Source organism: Bubalus bubalis, chromosome 8 (genome assembly GCF_019923935.1).
Source record: "Bubalus bubalis isolate 160015118507 breed Murrah chromosome 8, NDDB_SH_1, whole genome shotgun sequence".
Classification (NCBI taxonomy): Eukaryota; Metazoa; Chordata; class Mammalia; order Artiodactyla; family Bovidae; genus Bubalus; species Bubalus bubalis.
In genome coordinates, this window is record NC_059164.1 from 4048700 (window position 1) to 4070569 (window position 21870).

The 21870-nt window shown below is 42.1% G+C and overlaps 1 long non-coding RNA gene across 2 annotated transcripts in view; it reads right to left on the reverse strand.

Annotated features, from left to right (window-relative positions):
• The window catches only part of LOC123334624, a 42631-nt gene extending 24092 nt beyond the window's left edge, over positions 1-18539 (reverse strand). The window contains exons 1-2 of one of the 2 annotated variants that reach the window (XR_006552603.2): positions 18306-18539; positions 16740-16803 (exon numbers count right to left, since the gene is read on the reverse strand). This is a non-coding gene — a long non-coding RNA (uncharacterized LOC123334624). The remainder of the gene's footprint in view (positions 1-16739; positions 16804-18305) is intronic. The other variant, XR_006552602.2, reaches the window with a different exon arrangement.
• Positions 18540-21870: the final 3331 nt, after the last annotated feature.

Here is a 21870-nt window from a genome sequence, read left to right on the forward strand (position 1 = left end):
CAGACAAATGCAAATAGACATTGAAGGGATTTTGTTCTAAGATTTTAGTCATAATTCAGATATAATTACAGAACTCATTAATTATATGTGTTTACATTTTGTCTCACTTGTTTTAAATCCAAATTATGTTTCTGACCAGTGGACCAGTCAATGTTTCAATATATTTAATATTATTCAATATGTTTGGTGTGTTCAATATGAGCTCTAAAGGTTTTCCCCAATATTTGTGGGGGTGACTTCAGTGTTTGTTTTTGTTTTTCTTGACAAATAATATTATGGAGGCTGTGGCTTTAGCTCCAGGTGGTTTTTTAGTCAACTAAGATGTTAAGGCAAGGTGCCCTTCTGATGGGAGCCTGAGTTATTATTATACCTCTGATGGTTACATTCCAAAAAGATGGCTCTCAGGTCCATGAGAAAACAGTTCTGAGTGACACAAGTTGTGGAACTCAAAGAAAGAGAGTAAGGTTACAATCTTTCTAAAATAGCTGCTGTAAAAGGAATTTCAGGGAAATATTTGCCTATTTCCAGTGTTTTTACTCTGACACACTAAATTCTCCTGGAAGCATTGTGCTTTTTCAAGATGATATTTTGAAACAACTAAAGATATATTTGTGGAAGGTGCAGATTTTAATTTTTTTCTGAGTCCATATTTGATCATTAATTTTATTAAAGGAATATTTTAGGTGAACCATGATACATTTTTTTCCTTTTGCTTAATTTGATCCTCTCATAAGTTTCAACAACATATTTGTCTACTGAAACTATACTCACAGAAAACTAGTCAATCTAATCACACTAGGACCACAGTCTTGTCTAACTCAATGAAACTAAGCCATGCCCATGGGGCAACCCAAGATGGGCGGGTCATGGTGGACAGATCTGATAGAATGTGGTCCACTGGAGAAGGGAATGGCAAACCACTTCAGTATTCTTGCCTTGAGAACCCCATGAACAGTATGAAAAGGCAAAATGATAGGATACTGAAAGAGGAACTCCTCAGGTCAGTAGGTGCCCAATATGCTACTGGAGATCAGTGGAGAAATAACTCCAGAAAGAATGAAGGGATGGAGCCAAAGCAAAAACAGTACCCAGCTGTGGATGTGACTGGTAATAGAAGCAAGGTCCAATGCTGTAAAGAGCAATATTGCATAGGAACCTGGAATGTCAGGTCCATGAGTGAAGGCAAATTGGATGTGGTCAAACAAGAAATGGCAAGAGTGAATGTCGACATTCTAGGAATCAGCAAACTCAAATGGACTGGAATGGGTGAATTTAACTCAGATGACCATTATATCTACTACTGTGGGCAGGAATCCCTCAGAAGAAATGGAGTAGCCATCATGGTCAACAAAAGAGTCCGAAATGCAGTACTTGGATGCAATCTCAAAAATGACAGAATGATCTCTGTTCGTTTCCAAGGCAAACCATTCAATATCACAGTAATCCAAGTATATGCCACAACCAGTAACGCTGAAGAAGCTGAAGTTGAACGGTTCTATGAAGACCTACAAGACCTTTTAGAACTAACACCCAAGAAAGATGTCCTTTTCATTATAGGGGACTGGAATGCAAAAGTAGGAAGTCAAAAAACACCTGGAGTAACAGGCAAATTTGGCCTTGGAATATGGAATGAAGCAGGGCAAACACTAATAGAGTTTTGCCAAGAAAATGTACTGGTCATAGCAAACACCCTCTTTCAACAACACAAGAGAAGACTCTACACATGGACATTACCAGATGGTCAACACCAAAATCAGACTGATTATGTTCTTTGCAGCCAAAGATGGAGAAGCTCTATACAGTCAGCAAAAACAAGACCAGGAGCTGACTGTGGCTCAGATCATGAACTCCTTATTACCAAATTCAGACTAAAATTCTAGAAAGTAGGGAAAACCACTAGACCGTTCAGGTATGACCTAAATCAAATCCCTTATGATTATACAGTGGTAGTGAGAAATATATTTAAGGGCCTAGATCTGATAGAGTGCCTGATGAACTATGGAATGAGGTTCGTGACATTGTAGAGGAGACAGGGATCAAGACCATCCCCGTGGAAAAGAAATACAGAAAAGCAAAATGCCTTACAAATAGCTGTGAAAAGAAGAGAAGCGAAAAGCAAAGGAGAAAAGGGAAAATATTAGCATCTAAATGCAGAGTTCCATAGAATGGCAAGAAGAGATAGGAAAGCCTTCCCCAGTGATCAATGCAAAGAAATAGAGGAAAACAACAGAATGGGAAATACTAGAGATCTCTTCAAGAAAATTAGAGATACCAAGGGAACATTTCATGCAAAGATGGGCTTGATAAAGGACAGAAATGGTATGGAACTAACAGAAGCAGAAGAAATTAAGAAGAGGTGGCAAGAATACACAGAAGAACTGTACAAAAAAGATCTTCATGACCCAGATAATCACGATGGTGTGATCACTCACCTAGAGCCAGACATCCTGGAATGTGAAGTCAAGTGGGCTTTAGAAAGCATCACTACGAACAAAGCTAGTGGAGGTGATGGAATTCCAGTTGAGTTATTTCAAATCCTGAAAGATGATGCTGTGAAAGTGCTGCACTCAATATGCAAGCAAATTTGGAAAACTCAGCAGTGGCCACAGGACTGGAAAAGGTCAGTTTTCATTCCAATCCCAAAGAAAGGCAATGCCAAAGAATGCTCAAACTACCGCACAATTGCACTCATCTCACACACTAGTAAAGTAATGCTCAAAATTCTCCAAGCCAGGCTTCAGCAATATGTGAACTGTGAACTTCCTGATGTTCAAGGAGGTTTTAGAAAAGGCAGAGGAACCAGAGATCAAATTGCCAACATCCGCTGGATCATGGAAAAAGCACGAGAGTTCCAGAAAAACATCTATTTCTGCTTTATTGACTATGCCAAAGCCTTTGACTGTGTAGATCACAATAAACTGTGGAAAATTCTGAAAGAGATGGGAATACCAGACCACCTGATCTGCCTCTTGAGAAATTTGTATGCAGGTCAGGAAACAACAGTTAGAACTGGACATGGAACAACAGACTGGTTCCAAATAGGAAAAGGAGTACATCAAGGCTGTATATTGTCACCCTGCTTATTTAACTTCTATGCAGAGTACATCATGAGAAACGCTGGACTGGAAGAAACACAAGCTGGAATCAAGATTGCTGGGAGAAAAATCAATAACCTCAGATATGCAGATGACACCACCCTTATGGCAGAAAGTGAAGAGGAACTCAAAAGCCTCTTGATGAAAGTGAAAGAGGAAAGTGAAGAAGTTGGCTTAAAGCTCAGCATTCAGAAAACAAACATCATGGCATCCGGTCCCATCACTTCATGGGAAATAGATGGCGAAACAGTGGAAACAGTGTCAGACTTTATTTTTTTGGGCTCCAAAATCACTGCAGATGGTGATTGCAGCCATGAAATTAAAAGGTGCTGACTCCTTGGAAGGAAAGTTATGACCAACCTAGATAGCATATTCAAAAGCAGAGACATTACTTTGCCAACAAAGGTCCGTCTAGTCAAGGCTATGGTTTTTCCTGTGGTCATGTATGGATGTGAGAGTTGGACTATGAAGAAGGCTGAGCACCGAAGAACTGATGCTTTTGAACTGTGGTGTTGGAGAAGACTCTTGAGAGTCCCTTGGACTGCAAGGAGATCCAACCAGTCCATTCTGAAGGAGATCAGCCCTGGGATTTCTTTGGAGGGAATGATCCTGAAGCTGAAACTCCAGTACTTTGGCCACCTCATGCGAAGAGCTGACTCATTGGGAAAGACTCTGATGCTGGGAGGGATTGAGGGCAGGAGGAGAAGGGGACAACAGAGGATGAGATGGCTGGATGGCATCACTGACTCGATGGACTTGAGTCTGAGTAAACTCTGGGAGTTTGTGATGGACAGGGAGGCCTGGCGTGCTGTGATTCATGGGGTCGCAAAGAGTCGGACACGACTGAGCTACTGAACTGAACTGAACTGAACTAGAGAGCTGAAGAGCTGAACTGAAGAGCTCTCTAAAAATCCTTTTAAATATAAAAACTTTCTCATTCCAGGATCTGTCATGTAGCCATTGGGAGTTTAGAATCACCAGAGGAATACCAGTTCCAAAATGTGGCTCAAATCCAGTAAACCTTTTTGTTACCACATCCTTTCCAGATTCTTAGACAGCAATATTATAGAAATGAATTTATCATTTCCACAAGACTCTTAGGCTAGCAAAACTTTGTTTAAGAGATAGCTTGTTCACAAGAGAGAAAGTGGGATAAAAAGGTGTCAGCTCCCCAAACAGAAGGGGCTTTTATAACAAAAGGGAGGTTTTATCTCATCAGCAGTGATTATTTCCTTGTCAAACTTACTTGATCAATAGCAGGTGGCTCCATGGGGGTTACTAGGAATAAGGAGGGCTTCTGGGAGTTGAAAGGAGTGTATGTGAATTTTTCCCAAGAAAGTACAGGAGCATATAAATTAAAATTTGTGGTTGAGCTCCTTGTCTTGTGGCAACCAGGTGTACTCATCAGTGTAACAAAGATAAAGTTAATCTTTCACTCCTGCGATCGTGGTTTTTGTCTCTGGGACTCTGGCCCCTGGGGCCTTTGTTCTTTAGTTCGCAAGTCCTCTTTTGCCCAAGGCTGTCCCCCCACTACTCTCCTCATCCTTTTCCAAAACAGCTGCCTTCCTGTCCTCCTGTCTCATTGTTATGGCTTAACAGTGGATGGAGGAGTTATCCTCAAAAGGGTACAACAGAGGCAGCCCCATGATCTACTCACTCTCAAAGGTAGTTGTAAGAAAAGAAACCGAGTCACCATGGGTAGCAAAGGCAACTAGAAAGGACACCTCTCAGACTTAGGAGTCCAGGGGCTGGTGACAGTAGGAAAGGATCTCAGGCACATAGTCAGATGCACCTCCTGTAGATGCAGGTCTAACAACATGCACCCCTGTGTGGTGGAAAATGAGGAGACCATTCTTACTGTTTCCAAGCCAAGTTCTCAAGCTACCCCTGGGAGGAAATGGTTCTATAATGAAAGAAAAGTAAAAGTTAAAGCACTCAGTCTTGTCTGAATCTTTGTGACCATGGACTGTATAGGGGACTGAATTCTCCAGGCCAGACTACTGGAGTGGGTAGGCGGGTAGCTGTTCCCTTCTCCAGGGAATCTTCCCAACCCAGGAGTTGAACCTGGGTCTCCCACATTGCAGGCAGATTCTTTACCAGCTGAGCCACAAGAGAAGCCCAAGAATACTGGAGTGGGTAGCCTATCCTTTAACCAGCGGATCTTCCTGACCCAGGAATCAAACCGGGGTCTCCAGCACTGCAGGCAGATTCTTTATCAACTGAGCTGGAAGCCCTGGGTCTATAATATAGATATTCAAATCAAAGTCACCCAAGAGTCATAATACCCAAAGAACTGGTTCCTACCTCATTTATCAGGAGCAATGGGCTGACTGGAGGTGCTTGGTCCTTGCAGAATAACACTGGGCCACGACACTAGTAACAGTGAAGCAGGAGGGAAGGAAGCAGGACACGACTTTTGAAAGAACGACACAGACCAAGGACGTGACAGAGAATGATTCGAACCAAATAGGTTCAAGATGGCAGATGAGTTGGCTTCTGCTAGACTTTGAGCCTCATCATACACTCACCACAGCACATCAGCATGCTAAATGACACACCCTTAGGCACCATGACAGTTCTGAGGCTAACCATCAAAGACCAAAAAGTGGGTGGCAACCCAATTCCTTGAAATCTCCACTCCTTCCCCAAAAGAGTTGGAATAATCCTCCCTCTCATTTAGTTTAAGAAATTACTGTCAACTACAAGTTGGTGCTTGCCAAGGGCATTTGCCATCCGCCCCTGCAGATATTGAATTCTGTGCTGTTGACCTTAGACATGGCTTTAAGGAAGTTCAGGGTGGAGAATGAGGCACTTTGTGATCCAAGGAAACATTTGGAACAGGTCTTTAGACAGACATTTTCAGGAACCAATTTTATGATCCTAATTCTTGAAAAATTATCTAAAAAGCTATCTTAAAAAAGCACAAAATCCCTTCATGGTGACGTCAGCTCCTAGTGACTAGCAGAAAACTTTTTGTAAAATAAGTGCCTGATGGCATTGAACCATCCCCTTTACCAAAATCATATATAGTGAACTTCACCTACTATTTCTTTGGAGCAGAGCAGTTTCTTAGAGGTATCTGAGGTGCAGAGTCTTCAGAATCATCTGGGCTGCAGTTCTCATTTTACCCCAAATAAAATAACTCACAACTCTCACATTGTGTATCTTTATTTAGTCAATATTACCTAGTCTATAAAAACTAACCAATTCATATTTTGAGGCCACTCTCTCCTTGGAGATGGCCACACTCTATCTGTGGAGTGTATTTCTCCCTAAATAAATCCACTTCTTACCTATCACTTTGTCTCTCACTGGTTCTTTCTGCAATGAGACATCAAGAACCTGAGCTTCATTAAGTCCTGAAATCAGGTGTGTGATCTCAGTTGGAAGACCATAGGTTTGGGCTGGGTTCAAGTCCCAGTCTCAGTTGCATGACTTCAGCAGCCTGTCTTTTTTAAAATTTTGATATTTAGTCACTGAAGTTAATCTGGCAAACACCAAGTTAAATCTCAAAGACAGAGTTTTGGGTGAACTAGAAAAGCACAGCTTTATTGCTTTGCCAGGCAAAGGGGGCCACAGCTGATTAATACCCTTGAAACTGTGTATTCTTACATGGCGTGGATAATGAGAAGTTTTGCAGTAATGGTTCAAAGAAAGTGTGATTGAGGTTTAAAATCCTACTCAGTCAGTGTAGGAATCTAAAACCTCAGTCTTGTTTTCAATAAACATCTCGCTCCATTAACTTAAAGCTATACCCTTGGTTCCTGAATTTCAAAGGAAGGCGTCCTTGGTTTGGTAGATCATAAAATGTCCAGATCCAGGACAGGACAACCATTAATTTCTGGCCCTCGTATCTAAAAGAAAAACAATAGGTAGACCACCGACTTTTGGCCCACATCCCATCCTTTGTAGAATGGCCAGGGGGCATGAAAAAAGAGTGGCAACTTAATCTGAGGATCAAGAAGTCATAAAGATGTTAAGTTAAACATTGTGACCTTTCTAGTTTGACTAGAAATGACATATTTTAAGGACAGGAGCCAACTAAAACTGTACAGATCAATACTGGTAAGGATAGAAAAACACCTCAAAGATATGGTGTGCATTCCTTGATCTGCCAGGAGGACCTGCTCCAAGGCTGCAGCATTGTCTCTTGACCCTTCCTCCCTTTTCTCTGCATCCCCTTCCTTCTCTGATTCACAACTATTTGAACCTGCACTTGGAACCAGGAAAGGTCAGGTTGCCAAAAATCTTGGCTCTCTGTGCACCAATGCCAAGCAGAAATATGGAGACAGTTATGGAGAAAGAAAGAATGGCTTTACTACTTTGCCAGGCTAAGGAAGAACAGTGGGTGCTTGCCTCAAGAGTTGTGACCCCCTCCCTGGTGAGTAAGGAAAGGTTATATCATCAAGCAGGAGTATGTGAAGTCACTCAGTCGTGTCCAATCTTTATGAGTCTCTCTGGTCCTTTAATCTTGCCTCAGGTGGTTTCCTTGCTGTTCTTCCTTTGATTAACAACTGTTCTGCCATTTAGAACTGAGAGAAGGTCACAGGGAGGCTGGAGTCCTGCCTACAAGAAATGAGGGGAAAAAGGCCTCCATGCACAGAAGTCCCACAGGGCCCTTCTTGGCATCAGTCATGAAGACTGAATGAAGCCAATTTCCTGTAATCAAGAAACGGGGGACACAGAAAAGCTTTTGGGCCCAGGATCACCACAAGGCCCTCCACAGTTTTTATGTTTTATATCATCAACATAAAAGTTTTCCACTGTTTATGATTTCCAACATGTTGAATTAATATATTATTTATCTTGATTACTGAGTTTATTGTTACCCTCTTAAGACTCTGCCCAAGTTGGTGCTGTAGGGGAGTAAAAATGTTCTCTTCTCTTCCAGGTTTTGTGGCTGATCTAAAAATTAAATTAACGTAAGACAGATTAACGGGAGAGGGGGAAAAAAATGAGTTATGCTTGTATGTACAGGAGCCCACAAAGATCTGAGACTCAAAAGGCCAACAGACCACTGAGGCTCAGGTAGCTTTCAGAGCTAAGGGAATGGGCAGGGGCAGGGGCTTCAAAGGGGGAAGGGGTTCCAGAAGATGGGAAGAGGAAGTGTTTGGTGAGCAAAGATAACTCTCTGACTGCTATGGTGATATCTGTTCCTGGTAAGTCCCCTTTTGTAATATAAACCTCCTATACAAATGTAGATTTCTCTTCCAGTCCACTCCCTCAGTCATGTCCAGCTCTTTGTAACACCATGGACTGCAGGATGCTAGGCCTCCCTGTCCATCACCAACACCTGGGTCTTGTTCAAATTCATGTGCATGGAGTTGGTGATGCCATCCAACCATCTCATCCTCAGTCATCCCTTTCTCCTACTGCCTTCAGTCTTTCCCAGCATCAGGGGCTTTTCCAGTGATTCAGTTCTTCCCTTCAAATGGCCAAATTATTGGAGCTTCAGCTTCAGCATCAGTCCTTCCAATAAATACTCAGGACTGATTTCCTCTAGAATTGACTGTTTGATCTCTTTGCAGTCCAAGGGACTCTCAAGACTCTTCTCCAATACCACAGTTCAAAAGAATCAGTTCTTCAATGTCCAACTTTCCTTTTGGTCCAACTCTCACATCCATACATGACTACTGTAAGAACCATAGCTTTGACTAGATGGACCTTTGTTGGCAAAGTAATGTCTCTGCTTTTTAATATGCTCTCTAGGTTGGGCATGCATCTTTTAATTTATTGGCTGCAGTCACCATCTGCAGTGATTTTGGAGCCAAAGAAAAACCTCGAATAGCCAAAGCTATCTTGAGAAAGAAGAAGGGAACTTGAGGAATCAACCTACCTGACTTCAGGCTCTATTACAAAGCCACAGTTATCAAGACAGTATGGTACTGGCACAAAGAAATATTGATCAATGGAACAAAATAGAAAGCCCAGAGATAAATCCACGCACATATGGACACCTTATCTTTGACAAAGGAGGCAAGAATATACAATGGATTAGAGACAATCTCTTTAACAAGTGGTGCTGGGAAATCTGGTCAACCACTTGTAAAAGAATGAAACTAGAACACTTTCTAACACCATACACAAAAATAAACTCAAAATGGATTAAAGATCTCAATGTAAGACCAGAAACTATAAAACTCCTAGAGGAGAACATAGGCAAAACACTCTCCAACATACATCACAGCAGGATCCTCTATGACCCACCTCCCAGAATATTGGAAATAAAAGCAAAAATAAACAAATAGGACCTAATTAAACTTAAAAGCTTCTGCACAACAAAGGAAACTATTAGCAAGGTGAAAAGGCAGCCTTCAGAATGGGAGAAAATAATAGCAAATGAAGCAAATGACAAACAACTAATCTCAAAAATATATAAGCAACTCCTACAGCTCAACTCCAGAAAAATAAATGACCCAATCAAAAAATGGGCCAAAGAACTAAATAGACATTTCTCCAAAGAAGACATACAGATGGCTAACAAACACATGGAAAGATGCTCAACATCACTCATTATCAGAGAAATGTAAATCAAAACCAATATGAGGTACCATTTCACGCCAGTCAGAATGGCTGCGATCCAAAAGTCTACAAGCAATAAATGCTGGAGAGGGTGTGGAGAAAAGGGAACCCTCTTACACTGTTGGTGGGAATGCAAACTAATACAGCCACTATGGAGAACAGTCTGGAGATTCCTTAAAAAACTGGAAATAGAACTGCCTTATGATCCAGCAATCCCACTGCTGGGCATACACACTGAGGAAACCAGAAGGGAAAGAGACACGTGTACCCCAATGTTCATCGCAGCACTGTTTATAATAGCCAGGACATGGAAGCAACCTCGATGCCCATCAGCAGATGAATGGATAAGAAAGCTGTGGTACATATACACAATGGAGTATTACTCAGCCATTAAAAATAATACATTTGAATCAGTTCTAATGAGGTGGATGAAACTGGAACCTATTACATAGAGTGAAGTAAGCCAGAAAGAAAAACACCAATACAGTATACTAACGCATATATATGGAATTTAGAAAGATGGTAACAATAACCCTGTGTACAAGACAGCAAAAGAGACACTGATGTATAGATTAGTCTTATGGACTCTGTGGGAGAGGGAGAGGGTGGGGAGATTTGGGAGAATGGCACTGAAACATGTGTAATATCATGTATGAAACAAGTCACCAGTCCAGGTTCGATGCAGGATACAGGATGCTTGGGGCTGGTGCACTGGGATGACCCAGAGGGAGGAGGGTTCAGGATGGGGAACACAGATATACCTGTGGCGGATTCATTTCAATATTTGGCAAAACTAATACAATATTGTAAAGTTTAAAAATAAAATAAAATTAAAAATAAATAAATAAATAAAAATTTTAAAAAAGAAAAGAAAAATGCATTAGATTCTAAGGAGATTATAGATTTTATCCACAAAACTAGAGTTGGCAGGGGGCTGGAAAATGGGCAGAAATGGTTACATAGAGAAAAATGTAAGTAACTATAGTCCAGTTCTCTTGTCACTGACTCTCCCTCTCAGAGTCTTGTTAGTGAGCTGTAGAGCTCATTGGATATTAACATTAATCATCTCCTGGAGGAAGGCATAGCAACCCACTCCAGTATACTTGCCTAGAGAATTCCATGGACAGAGAAGCCTGATGGGCTACAGTCCATGGGGTTGCAAAGAGCAACTGAGCAACTAACAACAAACTCCTCCTTCAACAGATTATATATTAAAATAATTTGTTTTAGAAAAAAAAAAAAGAAAATAAAGTCTCCCACTCTTTTCATTGTTTCCCCATGTATTTGCCGTGAAGTGATAGGGCCGGATGCCATAATCTTAGTTTTCTGAATGTTGAGTGTTAAGCCAACTTTTTCACTCTCCTCTTTCACTTTCATCAAGAGGTTCTTCAGGTGCTCTTCACCTTCTGCCATAAGAGTGGTGTCCTCTGCATATTTGAGGTTATTGATATCTCTCCCAGCCATCTTGATTCCAGCTTGTGCTTCATGCAGCCTGGCATTTTGCATGATGTACTTTGCATATAAGTTAAATAAGCAGGGTGACAATATACAGCCTTGACACACTTCTTTCCCAATTTGGAACCAGTCTGTTGTTCCATGTACACTTCTAACTTTTGCTTCTTGACCTGAATACAGATTTCTCAGGAGACAGCTAACGTGTTCTGGTATGCCCATCTCTTGAAGAATTTCCCACAGTTTGTTGTAATCCGCACAGTCAAAGACTTTGGCATAGTCAATAAAGCAAAAGTAGATGTTTTTCTGGAACGCTCTTGCTTTTTTGATGATCCAACAGATGTTGGCAATTTGATCTCTTGCTCCTCTGCCTTTTCTAAAACAAGCTTGAACATCTGGAAGCTCTAGGCTAATGTACTGTTGAAGCCTGGCTTGGAGAATTTTGAACATTACTTTGCTAGTGTGTGAGATGGGTACAATTGTGCAGTAGTTTGAACAATTCTTTCTCTTCCAACTGGGCTAATTCAGGCTTCACAGAGGAAGTGCGTGGAAATCAGAACTGGACAGAGCGCCTTCCTGCTAGGTAGGCTCCCGATGACTGCAGCTCTGGAGGACCCAGTGAGAGCTCTGGCCCCTCTTCCCAGAGGTACTCTGACCATGTGCCCCATCACTCCTGGTCCTCCTGGGGCAGTCGATCCAGTTCTGAGCCTGACCAGTGCCACCAGCCTGGCCACCTTGAGTTGACCACAAAGTACTGCTGTGTCCCCAAGACAGAGCTCACAAAGGGGTAACTTCTACTTTCTTTTCAGAGCTTCTCCAGCATCTACAGTTGCTCAAAATAATCCTTATGCCAAAGAGGCATATTTGGAGGTTGCATATCCTCCTCGCTTTCAAAGACCCCCTTGCCTCACTCTAACCCCATCCCCTTTACTGAAGATTACACTTTGGCAAGGAACTTGCACCAACATAAAGAGAGGGTATGCAAGGTGCCAGAGTAAGCAAATAAAGGATTGGTAAAAATGTGAATAAATCTAGAATTGTTGATTATAAGGACTATAATAGCTAGAGTTACTATTTATTTATATAATATTAAAGATTTTTTTTAATGTGGACCATTTTTTAAAGTTTTTATTGAATTTGTTACAACGTTGCTTCTGTTTTATGTTTGGGTTCTTCTGGCCACAAGGCCTGTGTCATCTTATCTCCCTGACCAGGGATCAGATCTGCACCTCCTGCATTGGAAAGCAAAGTCAAAGCCTTTGGACCCCCAGAGAAGTCCTTAGAGTTAGTATTTAGAAAAGATTAAAAGCAAAGTAGTATTAAAATACTGTACCATATTGATATGAAAGATATGAAATGAGTAAAAATTGGGGGGATATTACTTCACTTTAAATTGAATTTCAAAGTCAAAATGGTTTAAGTCTAAACCATTATAAGAATGTATAAGAAATAGAAACTTGAAGAGGTCCATTGTCAAGACAAAGTAGGTAGTTCTGAGGAGAAAAGTACTAACAGCTAAACTTGTGGACATAATAAAGTTGAGGCCTGGACTCTAGATAAAGTTAGAGTTGGGATAGGGAGATCAAACTGGATCCTAGAGAGATAGGACTCCACCCACTGTCTGTGCCCCAGCTCTAAATTTGCCTAACAACTTGCGGACATGACATCCTTCATGCACCTGGAGGGTCCTTAAGCAAACTGGATGTTGGGGGAAGGGATAAACTAGCAAGAAAGTCTTAGTTGAGAAATGTGGATGTAGCTAGTGAAGGGAGAAAGAAAGACACCCTATGAGGAAATAGTGAAACATAGGCAATGCTGGGGAAGACCGTATACTCCATAGTACTCAGCCAGGGAGGGTCTGTGGGGGGACCTGTGTGTCAGGGAAGAAATTGCTTGTTGTAACCGCCCTGAGTGTGCCTGTCCACCAGACCGCCAATATTGCCAGACCATCATTAAAAGACTCACTTTCGCTGTGCATCGTGTCTCTGAGTTCATTCCTTGGTTTTGGGCTGGTTGAGTGTGTTTCTCACAGAATGAAAATAAAAGAGCAGTAGAAAGAAATAAAAGGTGTATCAGGGGTGAAGAGATGAAAACTGATTAATTAAAGACAGGAAGGAAAAGCAAAGAAGCACAGGAAAGAGATGGAAAATGGAAAACAACATGTTAAAAGTGAAGCCCAGGACCCCTTTGTGAGGCTCTGTTGTGGAACACAGCTGATCTGTGAGCCTGTGTCAGGGGCTCCATGGGGGCACATTTGTATTCTTTTGCTGCAGCACAAGTCATCACAGTCGTGGTGGAAGAACACCCACATGCCATCTCCCTCTTGCTGCACATGGGTTTGGAGTCTGGGCCTGGCGTACACAGGTTCTCTGCTCAGGGTCTCACCAGGCAAAAACCCTGGTGTCAGCCAGAGATGGGGACTCACCTGAGGCTCAGGGCCTTCCAGATCACTGCTTGGTGGCAAAACTCATTTCCTTGCTACTGTAGAACTAAGGCCCCCATTCCTTCTTTTTTTTTTAATTAATTTTTATTGGAGTATAGCTGCTTTACAATGTTTTGTTAGTTTCTGCAGTATAGCAAGGTGAATCAGTTATATATTCACATATATCGCCTCTTTTTTAGATTTCCTTTCCATTTAGGTCACCACAGAGAATTGACTGGAGCTTCCTGAGCCACACAGAAGGTTGTCATTGGTTATCTTTTTCCTACTCAGTGTCAATAGTGCGTGTATGTCAACCCCAATCTCTCGATCCATCCCACTCCTCCTTCCCCCTTGGTGTCCATACGTTTGTTCTCTACATCTGTGTCTGTATTTCTGCTTGGCAGACATGTTCATCTGTATCAGTATCCTAGATTCTACATATAAACATTAGTATACAAATTTATTCTTCTCTTTATCACTTACTTTAGTCAGTATGACAGTTTGTAGGTCTGTCCATGTCTCTGCAAATTGCACTATTTCATTTCTCTCTTTATGGCTGAGTCATATTTCATTGCCTATATGTACCACATCTTCTTTGTCCATTTCTATGTCGATGGACATTTCGGCTTCTTCCATGTCCTGGTTATGAGCCCCCCCCATAAGAGGTAAAACTATTATGTATAAAATAAATGTTACAGGATGTGATGTACAGCATGAAGAACATAACCAATATTTTAGAATAACTTTAAATGGATCATAATCTATAAAAACATAAAAAATCTATAAAAATATGTGATCCTTTGCCTTCAACTTCTTTAAATTTTCATGTTTCTAAGGTTCACCCCGGTTACACCATGTATCACTATTTCCTTCTTTTTAATTACTGGATGGTATTCAGAATATTTCCTTTACCTATGCACTAATTGTTGAACATTTGGATTGCTTTTACCTTTTTGCTATTATGAATAATCCTGTTATGAATATTCACAGGCAAGTCTTTTTATGAATATATATTGTGTTCCCCCACTTTAGGAAGATATTTCAGAGTGAAATTTCTTAGCAATCTGGTAAATTACAAAAAAAAAAAAAAAAAAAACCTCTCAAACTTTCTGAATCTCTGCTTATTTATCTAAGATTGGAGTTATATTAAATTATCAAGTTTTGTGTCTCAATTAGTTAAAAGGGGGAATAAAACCTACTCTGTGGTTAATATGACTTCAGAGCCATTGCCTTATAAACACTGGGGGATGTGTCACATGACAGATTTAAATTTTTCTGTGTTAATTTATAACTCTGTTTTAGTAATAGGCTTTCATTCCATTATTCTGCAGGATGTAATCTACTTGTTCAATTAACATAAAATCGTAAACATTTTCAAGGTTGCTATTTATTCTTGTACATTGCTGCTTAAAATTCCAGTGAATAAACATGATATGTATTTATGTAATCATTCAACTATAGATGAGAAATTCATCTCTCTTAAACATTATGAAAAGAATGCTTCCAATATCTTTGTGCAAACAGCTTTCCCATGTTTTTGGACAATTTCCTTAGGGAAAAAAAGCATCCAAATGCAGTTTCTGAGTTAGAATAAATGTGCACTTAATGGCTTTTGACCCACACTGCCAAATTGCTTTCCGAAGGCCTATACCCGTGTTCCTGCTGCCGGCAGCGCACAGATGTTAGTGTCCTCACGCCTTCACATACTAAGTGTTGCCTTTTCCAAGCGTGGCTACTTATAGTTCTCTTTTTTCTAAATCACAACAAATCAATGTAGAAAAACAATATGAGGTCTGTCTACATTGCCTAATATATGTAAGGGACTTCCCTGGTCAGTAATTAAGACTCTACGCTTCCCACACAGGGTATGCAGGGTAGACCCCTGGTCAGTCGGGGAATTAAGATCCCACATGCTCCGCAGTGCAGCCAAAACACACACACACACACACACACACACACACAAAGGAAATTTTTATAAAACCCACAGCTCCCTTCTGGTTCTTAGCTCTCAAAAGGGCACATTTTCTTAGAAAACTTCAGGTTCTTTCTTAGATAAATCTTTTCTTCCTCTTTGCTCTGTCCTTCTCTCCTCTTCATTCTGAACAGACTTGCATCTCAGATTGAAATCAACTACTCAGCTACCATCTTATCTTCCCAATCAGAGAGATTTTCCCAGACATCTACTCAAGAAGGAAAGGATATACTCGGGAAGAAAATAACCAGAAGAGAAGCAGTGTCCATACACTTTTCAGGATGCTAATCTGACAGCAGGCACACTGCTCCCTAAAGTTTGAGTCCCACATTGGCAATGGCTGTCCAGGAGCCACGGGAAGTAACAGGACCCCTCAGTCTCTGATCAAGGCAGCTCCTTGCCGTGGGTTTCAAGAACCCCAGCTCTGTGGCTATTTTTAAAGGCCACCACAACTCATGGCAGTCTGTCTCAGTGGCTGCTGACATAGGATGGTGTCCAACCCAGAACAGTCCCTGAGCCTGAGAGATCGCGCCAATTCAGTGGTGCTCTCCAGCATCACGTCAAGGCCCTGACTAAGTGAACCCCACTTACAGTCTCTGTGGGGAGGTGGAGGGCTAAGCTGAACAGAAGGCTTAGCTGGACAACACCAGTGGGTTTTATTCTGCTCACTCAGCAAGTGCTGCTCCCACAGCTTTCCCTGCTCCCACCTGAGTGCTGCTGAGGCAGGTGGATGCTCTGACTTTCTCTTAGGTTGAGGTCAATCTCATTCTCAAGCAGGCATGCCTCCCTTCTGGTTCCACCCGAACATAGCTGCCCAGGACAGTCAGAGCTTGGATACATCAGTCAGCAAAGGAGGACACTCAGCACATTGGATACCCAGGATTTCCAAGATAAAGAGAAAACAAATCACAATTTTTAAGGACTCAAAATCCAACACTGACATTAGAGGACAGAGGAATCTTAGGATTTACTAGAAAAAGGAAATGAGGAATGTGCATTAAGAAACTGTTGTTTTTGAGCACCTTAAGAGATGGGCAGTGTTTATGAAATGTCTTCACGGACACTGTATCTCTTTACACGTAAGAAAGGCCCACCGCCTCGCTTGGCTCAGGTTCAGCATCACTGCTCATGCGTGGGGTGCCCAGCTCAGTAGTCACTAGGTAGTGACAAGCCCTCGTGCCCAAATGAAATGAGTAATGGGACTTGAAGTCAAGGATATTGGCTCAATTAATCAGAAGTAAGACCTCAGAGTCAGAGGGAACTGATGTGACATTACCAAAGTCCACGGCTCCAGGGCAACAGCCAGACATTAGTCAAACCAGGAGTCTCATCCAAGGAAGCTGGAAAAGATGAAAGGTAAATGTCAAGCCACCCTTTAGCTTATTTAAATGTTCACCACGTTTGAGGCAAAGAAAATATTTTGGACATTACTGCCCTTCTATGCCTTCACAGCCAGCTCAAGGTTTCCTATGAAATAGCAGGCTCTTTCCTCTTCTCCCAGGGCCTACACATCAGGCCCTATTCATAGCCACAGATAAGCAAGTAGATCAGAGTACCTGCTTGGCTGTCTCCCCAATCTGGAATTGAGCTTCCTTTCTCAGTCTCAGTACCTAAAGGCTATTTTGTGTGTCAGTTAGACGCAATCCTGGCATCCAAGTCTGTGTTCATCACCTTCTATTTGTGAGGCCTGGGGAAAGTTCATGGAGTCAGGGAATCCTTTACTTGTGACAACTGAGGATCTCATAGAGATGGTGGGTTAGAAAGTATAAACATCCAGAACCTAGAGCTTTGAGACACTGGATAAATGAGAGGTGATGGAGTTGTGGTGTGGCAGAACAGAAGCAAAACTCATGCTTTGTTTACACATTCTGTGAGTCCCCTGAGAGCAGAACACAAATACTGGGGGTTTCTGCTAGCAAGTAATAGGTGTTGTGATTCTATTTTAACTTTATAGTCATAAGTCATAAAACTAGGACTTAGCAAAAATAAAAATTTTATTTTTATAATTTGAGAAATGTTCTTATATTCTGTTTTCTCTTATGTAAAAAAATAGAGTTTTGCTTTGATTTGAGGTGATGAAAATATTCTAAGGTTGACTCTGGTACTGGTTTCATGAGTCTATGAACGTACCAAACACCACTGCACTGTACAGTATGTGAATTGTATACGTCATAGCTCAGTAAAGCTGAGAAAAATATTTAGTAAGTGAAGGGTTTGAGGAGATAAAACCGACAGTTCTTCCAGCAACCTGGGAAAAACAAGGATTTAAACACAGCAGGACCCTATGGTCCTCCTCTCCCCTCCCATGTCCCCAGCCTGCCTTTCGCCTGCAGAAAACCTTCAGCCAAAAATAAGTTTAATCAGAGAAGCGATAAAATTCAGAAGCAAAGGAAAGCAATTGAACAGGACAAAACAATAATAATTTAGTAATTAAGCAAAGTCAAGGACATTTAATTCTTCTGCAAGGGCTGTAGATAGTTTTCTGAGCCATATTCTCAGAGCTATCTCGTAGGTACTGAAATTCCACCATGGGAAGAAATTAACTACATGACGACCAGACCATAGCAACACATAAACTACCGCGATTCTGAGAACTGGCCTCAAAGAAATGGGAACAAAATAACCAAAACAATCAAGATGATGCTGCTCAGACCACCAATAACCAATCTCAAGATACCCATCAGAGCTTACACGGCAGCCCCTCCCTCCCCCTATGAAAGCTACTGCCCACTGATTGCTGGTGGCGGGGAGGGAGAGCTGGCCTTTGGACAGGCTTTCACCCTCCCCTGCACCGGTTGCCAGCCTCCAAAATAAAGCAAACTTTCCTTTTCACCAACCTCACCTCTTTATTAGCTTTTGAGCTGCAAGCAGCAGGACCCCACTCTCGGTAACAGGGTGAGCTGCAAGTTGGGAAGGTGAAATCTAACCTCGGATGGGCCTGCTTCTAGCTGCACCAATTACCTAACCCAGCTGGGCCTCAACATCATTTAAAATCCAATTAAAAATGGTGTGAAGGTGGTAAATAAAGACACAGCAGTTTTTTTGTGTGTTTTTTTTTTTTCTTTTTGAGAGTATATGTGAACATGCCTGGTACTCAAACATTGTCTGCCTTCTTTACTATTACTGAAATTCTTTTTTTTTTTTTTTTTTACCCAACCTCTTTTTTTTTATTTTTTTAAATATAAATTTATTTATTTTAATTGGAGGTTAATTACTTTACAATATTGTATTGGTTTTGCCTAAACTATTTGGGAGTTAGTTAAATTGCTATTTAAAAATGAAGGGTAATTCCTAAAAACTGGGTCTTTCTGCTCACTAGGGCACAAAGAAGCCAACCTGTTATACCCAGAAACAACGCAGTACACAAGGGTGATTATATTTGCATCTATTCCACATCTATGCTCCCTGGGTAGCCTCAGGCAGATGGAGAACTTGGTCCAGGCCCAGAGAGAACTGCCTTCAGATGCACCATTCATTTTATCTTTTCACCGTTAGGAGATTAGCTTGATTGCTGAGGCTCCCATGCTTGTTTGTAAATTGTTGGTAACAATACCTAACTTATGAATGATGGGAGAAAATGAAAGAAGTGTTACATAAATATTGCCTAGCACTTTACAAAATGGCTATCAATATGTGCTTTCTTCCCCCTCAGCAAAAATTTCAAAGTTAGTCATCAGGTGCGGGGTACAAAAACTCCAGGTCGATGTGGCAGCATACAAACCAAGCTGTCTAACGTTGGATTGGTTTTGTTTGTCCTTCCAGGTGTGTGGAGGCTGATTTGAGGTTCCTGAACTGAAAATCACAGGAACTGGGAAGGGACCAGCTGGCTGCTGGGGCTTCCCAGGTAGTGCTAGTAGTAAAGAACCTACCTACTAATGCAGGAGACTTAAGGGATGCCCCTTGGATCCTGGGGTCACAGGGGAGGGCACGGCAGCCCACTCCAGGGGCTTGCAGTGGAGAACCCCATGGTCAGAGGAGCCTGGCGGGCTGCCATCCATAGGGATGCAAAGAGTCGGACACGGCTGAGCGACTCAACACAACACACAGGCACAGCTGGGACGTCCATAGCTCCTACTGGCTTTCAGTCTTGTGGGGAGTCTATGTGTAGATTATGGACCAAATCCAAAAAAGAATTTCCACTGCCACTCCAAGCATCTTTCTCCCTTTGGCTTTATTTTTCTTAAATTCTCAGGGGAACCAAACATTAAAACTCCCCAGACTCTTGAATCTCTACGTTTTTTACTAAGGGTGCTAAGCTGTCCTTTTTTTTTTTTTTTTTTTTTTTTTTTTCCTTTGTCTGTGTAGATATGAAAAAGATATGGTCTTGCCTCTGGTGATATTTGCTCTGTGGGAGAGAATCTGAAATAACGGTTGGAACGCAAATAAACTACCAATGACCAGAGCCCTTTGAAAACCAGTCCCTATGTATTGATTTGCTCCAGAAAGAGACCCTGTCGGCCTGGGTGCAGCAAGCCCTGTGCAAACAGCCAGGGCTGCAGACTCCCCGCCAGAGGCAGGAACATTCAGAAATCTTAGCTGCCAATGGGGCACTCAGCATCCTACCAGCAGCCAGGCCCGCTATAAGAGTGTCCTAGCCTTTGAAAGTCTTCTAGTTTATTGTGAACACACCCTTTCCCATTTTCAATTGACAAGTTTGGAAAGAAGAATGAGATCATTATTTAATACACAAGCTGTGATCAGCAAAGATATCAGGATACTGTGATTTTTTTTAACTTTTAATTTTATTTTGGAATATAGCTGATAATAGTGTGATAATTTCAGCAAAGGGATTCAGCCACACATATACATGTCTCCATTCTCCCCCAAATTCCCTTCCCATCCAGTCTGCTACATAACTTTGAGTAGAGTTCCCTGTGCTATACAGTAGGACCTTGTCGGTTATCCATTTTAAATATAGTAAGGGCATTGTGATTTCGTACTTTCAAAGCACTTAAATAACATTACTCTGTGTCAACTCTCTTGTGACCTGCAAGTTCCTCTCCACAGAGGGGGAGACTGAGACTCTGGGACCCTCCTTGGGTTGCACAAAGCTGAGCATTGGACAAAATAGAGGGAGGATTTGACCCCCAGTCTCTGATACCTGCTTAAGATGATTGCACCTTTTCAGCAGCACTGGAAATGCACCAACTGCCCATCAATGCAGCAGTAGCAATTAAATTCTATTAGAGGCACAGTGGAAAACCACGAAGCCATTTGGAAGCATGAGCTAGATTTTGGCTCTGACATGGAAACAAGTCTATTGCTTCTCTTTGTGGGGTGGTGGTGGGGGGAGGGGAGAATCAATGGAGCATACAAAAGTAAAGCAAGTATCATTAAATTTCAATTTCAGTTTGGAAAAATATTTCTAGGTATGGACTGTTTTTGCAGGGAGACCTTGAAGATGCATAACATCTAAATGAATATGTGATTCCCTCCAGCATGAAACACATGCCTGCTTTGGGGGTTTAGGGGCAGAGAACTAGCAGCTGTCACTTTTTTCCTAAGTAGTCCAGGTACAGAACCAAGTCCCTTACAGCCTGTGCTCCAATGTAACCAGCCAATAAGATCAGAGTTCGGATGTCTGCTAGTTCATTCCAGTGTGTTCACTGAGGATTGATAACAATTCTAAATAAATAATGAGAAGCCTATCCTTGGGCTGACAGGGAGCTGCAGGCTCCAGGGAATCCATGACCACTCTTCCCCTCGGGAGTATCACGGTGCATTGGGCATTAACCTGAACAATAACAGCTCTCAGTACAGCGGTACAGGAGAGACCCACGCACTGCAGGAGCTGACACTGAGTAGACTACCCTAGACCACCGGGGGCAGTCATCTCACTTCACAGTGCAGAATTGGGGGCTCAGCCAAGGAGCATCCGGAGTCACCCAGCCTCTCCACAGCAGAGCCTCAACCCAGACCCAACTCTGCAGTCCACACTTGGGCTCTGCCAAGGAGATGAGTACATAGAGGGAGGGGGATAGTGAAAGAGAGACCTCAGCCAGGGTCTTCGTCTAAGAGTGGAGCAACAGCAGGATCAGAAGTGATAGTGAAGAGCCCCAACCTCCACCTGCTTACCAATCTGCTCACTGGAGGTGCTGGTGGTCATATGCCCGCTTCTAGGACACCCTGCCTGGGAACACTTTTATGGGTGAACTTTCCACCTTAGAGGGAGGCAGAGAACCACTGCCCTGTTCGAGATGCCAGACAATCCCTTCCCCAAAACAAACGCAGGTGGCCTGTCCCCACCCTGGCTGAGATTATGAAGCCAGTCATCCAAAGGAACAGATGTCGGACGCCCTGGGGGCAAGGGCTTGCAGTGGGACTAACTGCCTCCCTTTACCAGAGACGGCACTGAAAGTGATTCTAGAAACTATATCCTTTACCCAATACTTGGGTGTTTGTGGAAC